The sequence below is a fragment of the Coffea arabica genome, chromosome 6c, assembly GCF_036785885.1.
Source record: "Coffea arabica cultivar ET-39 chromosome 6c, Coffea Arabica ET-39 HiFi, whole genome shotgun sequence".
Taxonomy (NCBI): Eukaryota; Viridiplantae; Streptophyta; class Magnoliopsida; order Gentianales; family Rubiaceae; genus Coffea; species Coffea arabica.
This window is the reverse complement of record NC_092320.1, coordinates 39254964-39262751: the sequence shown is the minus strand read 5'-3', so window position 1 is coordinate 39262751 and position 7788 is coordinate 39254964.

Sequence of the window (7788 nt, the reverse complement as noted above, 5' to 3'; positions counted from 1 at the left end):
GTGCCCTAGAAACGCTACTTTCTCCAACCAGAACTCGCATTTACTAAACTTGGCGTACAGCTGATGTTCCCTCAATGTCTGCAACACCACTCTCAAATGCTCCTCATGCTCCTCGCGTGTCTTAGAGTAGACCAAAATGTCATCAATGAACACAACGACAAATCGGTCTAGATAGGGTTTAAAAACCCTATGCATCAGGTCCATAAAGGCGGCGGGAGCATTAGTCAGTCCAAAGGGCATAACGGCGAACTTGTAATGCCCGTATCTTGAATTGAAAGCAGTTTTCGGAATATCCTCCTTCCTAATTAACAACTGGTAGTATCCCTGTCGGAGGTCTAACTTGGAGAAGACCACTGCTCCTTGCAACTAGTCGAACAACTCGTCGATGTGGGGCAGTGGATATTTATTCTTGATCGTAACATTGTTTAGACCCCGGTAGTCAATGCACATCCTCAAGGTTCCGTCCTTTTTCTTCACAAATAGGATAGGAGCTCCTCAAGGAGACTCACTCTCGTGAATGAATCCCCGCTCCAAAAGATCTTGTAACTGCAACTTAAGCTCCTTAAGTTCTGCAGGCGCTATTCGGTAAGGGGTTTTCGAGATAGGTGCGGTTCCAGGCAACAGGTCTATTCGGAATTCTATCTCCCTTTCCGACGGTAATGCTACTAACTCATCAGGAAATACATCCGGGAATTCCCTCACTATAGCCACGTCTTCCACTTTTAGCTTATCTATAGGGGTATTAATTAAAAAGGCCAAAAATCCTTGCGTCCCTCTACTTATCAGTTTCCTAGCTCGAATGCCCGAAATTAGAGCGAACGAGGCTAACCTACCCCTTATATCTAATCTTAAGGTTGCCTCGCCAGGAATGCGAAATTCTACTATTTTCGTTTTACAATCCAGTTGGGCGTTATATTTGGCTAGCCAGTCCATACACAGAATCACATCGTACCCCTTAATGGACAAGCTAATCAGGTCTCCTAAAAATCTCCTTTCACCTACCCATACATCACAATCCCTATAAACCATACTAGTCACCAAACGTTGATTCCCCGTAGGTGTACTAACTTCTAGGTCATATGGTAAGTTAGCAGGTTTTATATCGATGCCACACATGAAATCAGGGTTAACAAACGAATGAGTGGCACCAGGATCAATTAAAACTTTGGCAAAGCGGTGGAAAATAGGGATCGTACCTTCCACCACCTCGGAAGACTCTGGGACCTGATGGGGTTCTAAGGAATACACCCTAGCTGGCACCTTAGGTTTGGATCCGTCTCCCTTGGCTGGTCCAGTATTGGTCCTCGGCGGTAGTTGACTCCCCTTTCCGTCTTGTTTTAGGACCGGACAAGTAGCTAGTTGATGGTCCGCACTTCCACACCGCAGGCACTTACCCTGTTTCCTCTAGCAATTATCCTCGGTGTGGTTTGCTTTTCCACAATGCCCGTAGGGACCACGAGGTGCCGAAGCCGAGCCACTCTGAACATTGCCCCTTTGTTCTCGCCCAGCTTGACCACCCCTGAATGGAGTCCCTCTGCCTGACCCAGAATGTCGACCACCACCCGTTCCTCGTCCAAACTTAGAGGTAGTGCTCTTCTCACCTTGTCCAGATGTACTCCCAGGAAAACCACGCTTCTTAGCTTGGAAGTTTCGGACCTGCAGCCGTGCACTTTCTACTCGTTGGGCTTTTTCCATTGCCTCGCTCAACGTAGTGATTTGAGCCGCCGCGAGGTCTTTCTGGATCTCAACGTTCAAACCCTGAATAAAGCGCCTAATTCGTCTTTGCTCAGTCATGATTAGCTCAGGCGCGAATTTGGACAGGCGGGTGAACTGACTCTCATATTCCGCCACAGTCTGAGCCCCTTGCCGGAGCCGGATAAACTCGTCCTCCTTCCTCTCCTGGACTAGAGGAGGGAAAAACTTTGCATTAAATTCTCGGTTGAAGTTCACCCAAGTCCTAGGCGTCTGCTCCCGCTCCCATTTCTGCCTAATTACGTTCCACCAGGAACGGGCAGCCCCTTCAAGTTGAAACACGGCAAAAGTCACCTGCCGTTCGTCTGGGTAGTGTAGAGCTGTAAAAATGTCTACCATCTTCTCAAGCCATTTCTCAGCAACATCAGGGTCGGGTCCCCCAACAAACTTTGGCGGGGAAAACTTTTGAAAACGTTCTAGAGCTCTATCTTCGCTCTCAATATGATGGCCAGGGTTTCCTGGGTTAGGGTTTGGGTTCTGGCCCTGTTGTTGGACTACTTGTGCTAGTAAATTGGTCATTTGCTGCATAGCGGCAGCTATTTGTACATTCGGATCTAATTGCGGTCCAGGATTGGGTCCAGTAGAAGCTTCCCCCGTTTCCCTAACCGGTATGGGTTGTCTAATACCGCGCCCGCGTCCCCGACCACTTCGTGTTCCTTCCATAAGGTATACTTGGTCTAGGCAAGAATTCTAAACCACAGTAATAACAAGACATATAAGTAACACGTAAACTTTGCACAATAACACATTTATACAGTCCAAACATAAGCACAAACACACATATATACAAGTCAAACACATATATACAATCAGTCAGTCTAGTACGGCCAAGGCACATACGTACATAAACGATCCTCCCGAGGATAGGCCTATCAAAAGAAATTTACACGTAGCTAACTCTACATCCAAAACGGTTAACTAAGGCTCTATCCCTATCCCTATATACATACCAAAACCACCACTATCCCAAAAGATGCCTAAAGATCAAGGCCTAATCAGTTGCCGGGGTCTGGGACCCAGGCGACGGGGTAGACTCCTCCCCAGCCTCGGCCCCAGCATACGAGGCCTCATCACTAGACTCCTCGAGTCCGTCGTCGCACAGATTAAAGATCACCTCTGTGACGACCCCACCTCCCCCTAAGGCGTACCAGAGGGTTTGGCGGACCGCCTGCCCAGCTCTCGCCAGGACTCACTCACTCGAATCACGTGCACACACACCAAGCACCATTAATAATATTCGCAATTCAAGCTTATAATTTACATTGATAGAAATCAAGGTACAAAGTCTCGATATACTTAAACTAGTTCAAAATATATACAATCCAAGTACAAAATGTTCCATTCGAGGAATAGCGCGAGTACAAAACCAACATTCAAAACAAAGTCTAAAGTAACTAGACTACGCTAGCCTTTACACTTCTCATGCTTCACTCGTACCCCTGTAAGGAAAACAAATAGCGTGGTGTGAGCTAAAAGCCCAGTGAGGTTCCAAATAGCAAATTGACCATTATTTATAAGTACTAGTTTTCGATATAGCAAAGTAACGAGCATGAAAAGTTCATAAAAGTGAGCAATAACACTTCAAGTAGCAATCTCAAAATGAGCGAGTGTAAAAGTTTTCAGAAGAAACAATAATCCAATAAACAATAATCATTCCAAAGCATAAGGATACGGATGGCTCTCAGGAGCCAACTTCCATTCATCATCAGGGCTTGATCACATAGTAGTTGACACTCCGTCAACTTTCAAGTAAAGGAACCAATCCAGTAGAACACCACTTACACTACTCTCTGTCCACCATTCACACCCCCTACTGGGCCCAAAATCCTCAATAAACACGGGTGGTAATACTCGAGTATACCAATTAGTCGAGGAGATATCACTCCACTCGACAAAGCAAGAGACCCAGGGCTCGTTACCCAACTGACCAAGCCCCTGCCGGCTCGACTAGAGTAACTTGCCACAGGGTTTCTGGAATTCCAGGAAGTGCGCGCATCATAACAAGTATGTCAAGTCAATTGCAACAATAAACAAGTATATATCATGTAAGGGCAAGTGCGATAAAGTACACTCTTGCCCTAGCAATTCACGCATGTGGCATGTAATCATATTGGCACGTATCAAGTACAAGTATCAAGTTCAATTCAGTATTTGAAAGCACTCACCAAAAGATATAGTGCTTTTACTGGTCACTTTCAGGTTATACTCCAAGTTCGGAGTCCAAATTTGCGATAAAACTCAATTTGAGAACTTTGAAACATGACTAGAGTTCGAAACTTAGACGTTTCGTTCAATAAGAATCAAGAAATTGAAATTCACTCGGACAGTAGTCGTGAAACACTTGCTCGCCTTTTTAAACAGTAAAACTTTGTAATATTTATACTTGAAATTGTCTTGCGAGTTGAAAGTACAAGGAAAACATACTTCGAGCAATCATTATTTCATTTCTCAAGGGTACAAGTTCGTCCAAATCCTAACGTATAACACTCAAGAAACATAGTGGCCAAGGTTCTCGCTAGTTCAAGTAATAAGTACTTAACCTTCACTCAAGTCGCTAATATAGTTTTCTAGTCCTCGAGTAAAAATTCGGGCAGCATGCCCTTTGTGTTTACCTAATTTTCCAGCCTTTTAGGCTTCATTGTTTTTCTCAAACACAACCCAACATTATACATATCAGCAATTCATGTCAAGAGCCGTTACATAGGCTCACAATATCATAATAACAAGAATCGTATTAAGTACAAGTGCAGAAATTGAATTTAGTTCAAAACAGATTTGACGTACAAATGCGGAAATAACATATCCGAGGCTACGCTTATCGGATTAAAACGAAACCTATGCCGTTTCGAAGCTAAGACACAGATCTACAATATTCATGAAGGTCACTTAGTCCAGTTCCTAATGTAACTTAGTCAAATTCTCGAATTACTAAACCAGAAACCAATTCGTCGGCTGTTTAAACGCAGAACACTGTAATGAACATAACTCAGTGTACACAAGTCCGAATTAGGTGTTTTTAGATGCATTGTAAAGCCAATTCAGAATACTACAACTTTCATGTTTAGGCCCAGAGCTAAATCAGTACGGCTCCTAGTCAAAAAAACGTGATAAACTGGACTTAACTGATGAAACGGACTGCTGGGAAATATTTAAAACAGTAAGGGTATTTTGGACTTTTCACATCCTACGTTGCTCCGATTGAGCTGAAATTTTGTAGGTACCTATAAAATGTCATTCTCTACAACTTTTCTTCTTTGACCTAAGGCCAATTCGGCCTCTAACACACAGATACAAATTCGGACAGAAAGGAAGCAAGAATTTCCAGAAATCTGGAATTTTTTGTTTCTAGTGGAACTTTCCTTAATTTCCCACTTCAAACACTACCAAAACCTCTCTTATAATCTTAATTCAACATATAAGCATCATACAATAAATTTGGGCAGAATTTCCACAAGCCCTAGTTCATCAAATAAATTGGGGAAAAACCTCTAAAACATGCTAATCATCCATGATTCCACCACTATAATCAACTACTAAACTTAATTTAACAAAATTGAAAGCAAAACTTAGAGAGATAAGCTCTCTTACCTTGAATAGAGGACACAAAGAGTAGCCCAAGCTTCCTCCTTCCAAAAACTTACCACAAATCACCACCTAGTCACTCAAGAACAAGTTTAATCGGTTTACTTTGTTTATTTTCTCACTAAGTTGTTGGATTTGAACGTGAAATGAAGAAATTTTCTCTTGTTCTTACTCTCTCTCTCTCGGCTCCTTAGCAGAAAAATGAAGGAAGATGGAGCTTGGTTTGTCTTATAAGGAAGTAAGAAGATTAGGGCTAATTGTGACCACAATTTTTTGCCAACACTTGGACTAATCTTGGCCACAAAATTTTCTCTTTCTTTCCTTGCCTTTGAGCCACAATTTTCGGTCAGACTTAGCTGGTAGTGAGAGGATATTTTGCTCAATTATCAATGAGCTTGTAGGGTAAGAAAGTGGTGGTCAAGTGGTGCGTTCAATCGGTAGCGCGCGGGACCCGCCGGTTCGCGCCGTTTTTCTTAAAAACTCACGTACTAGTGTTTTTACTTCCCATTCACTAACCTTATATCATTGCTACTACTCACATATTATTTCTCACTTAAAAGTCACTTTTAATCACCCAATTTGGTCCTTGCTCCGTATCGAAAATTCATCCGGCGGAAAATCGCGAAAACCCTAATTTTGCTCCAAACTTGAAACCGAGAAATAAAACCCTACTTTCTAGATTCATTTGCACTTATTATGGAATAATTGGATAGTAGGGCTTTAATAAATGAAAATTTTCAACTAAAAGGAAATTTTTAAGAAAATGTGAGGAATTTTCCAACTCCAGTAATTAAAATTAGGGTTTCAATTAAAATAGGAGAGATTTAGGAAAACCGGTTAGTCAAAAGTAAACTAGGGTTTTTTGGTTACAATTTTAGGGTTTCTAGTCTTTTAAAACAAAATTAGGTTTTAAATCAAACCCAAAGAAATACACTTTAATATTTTCTTCACAAACAACCTCCTAATATTCGGGATGTTACAATCTCCCCTCCTTAAAAGAATTTCGTCCTCGAAATTCATACATGCACTTCGAATAACGTTGGGTATTTCCTTATATATTCGTTTCCGGCTCTCAGGTTGCACTATAGCCAAAACTTAGTTAAACAATAGAAATTACGAATCGTACCTTCTACTATCTCTGTTGGTTCAGGTACTGCCTGTTGGTTCAAGGCATACGCTCTAGCCGACACTCTTGGCTTAGTTCCTCCTACACTTGCTTGTTCAGGGTTTACGCGTGATCTACGGGGACAGGTTGCAAGCTGGTGTTCGGTGCTACCACACCATAAACATTTCCCCGCCTTTCGCCAACAATCACTCTCCACGTGATTGGCCTTCCCACAGTACCCACAAGATACTTGTGGGGCTGAGGTCTGGCCTCCTTGTGAGGTACCTCTTGCTTGGCCCCAGCCACGCGAAGCTCCTTTTGGAGTACTTTCCTTAGATATCCCTGAAATTTTCTCACTACCATCTCCTCGACCTATCTTAGAAGGTGGCATATCTAAACCACTTTGTCCTTGCCTTTGACTTCCACCAGGCGCACCTCTCCTTTTTGCATGGAAAGCTCTCACTTGTGCCCTAGCAGTCTCTATCCTCAAGGCTTTCTCCAGAACCTCTGTGAATGTATTAATTTGGACCGCCGCTAAGGCTTCTTGTAACTCCACGTTCAGTCCTTGTATGAACCTCCGTACTTTTCTTTGTTCCGTAGCTATCAGTTCGGGAGCAAATTTGGACAACTTTGTAAACTGAGTCTCATACTCAGTTACACTCAACATCCCCTGACGGAGTTTAATGAATTCGTCCTCTCTCTTCTCCTGGACGATGGGTGGAAGGTATTTTTCGTTGAAGTCTCGTACAAAGTTTAGCCAAGTCCATGCAGTTCCTTCTCTCTCCCACTTGGCCCTCACTACATTCCACCAGGCCCTAGCTGGCCCCTCGAACTGAAATACAGCGAATTGGACTTGTCTCTCCTCCGTATAGTTTAGGGCAGTAAAAATATTTATCATGGCCTCCAGCCATTTCTCAGCCTCATACGGGTCTGGCCCTCCTAAAAACTTGGGTGGGGAGAACTTTTGGAATCTCTCCAAAGCTCTATCCTGTCCCATATCGGGGTCCCGAGGTTGGTTTACAGGGGCTTGACCCTGTTGTTCCACTAAACGGGCCAGAATATTAGTCATTTGCTGGATGGCAGTTGCCACTTGATCTCCCCCTGTAGCTTGGGGTTCAGGTTGTGGCTCAACCGTTGCCTCTCTTTCCTCTCTCGATTCTCGTACCGGTTCCTGGGCTTGTCTACCCCCACGGCTACGACTAGGACCGCGTCCTCGATTAGTTCCCCTAGCTTGACTTCTTCTACCCTCCATGGTTCGTAGCGAATCAACTATATCAATATAACCAACTAATCAATAATAGAATATAGCCACTAAGTAACTATATAAATATCAACAGCACAAAACAGAA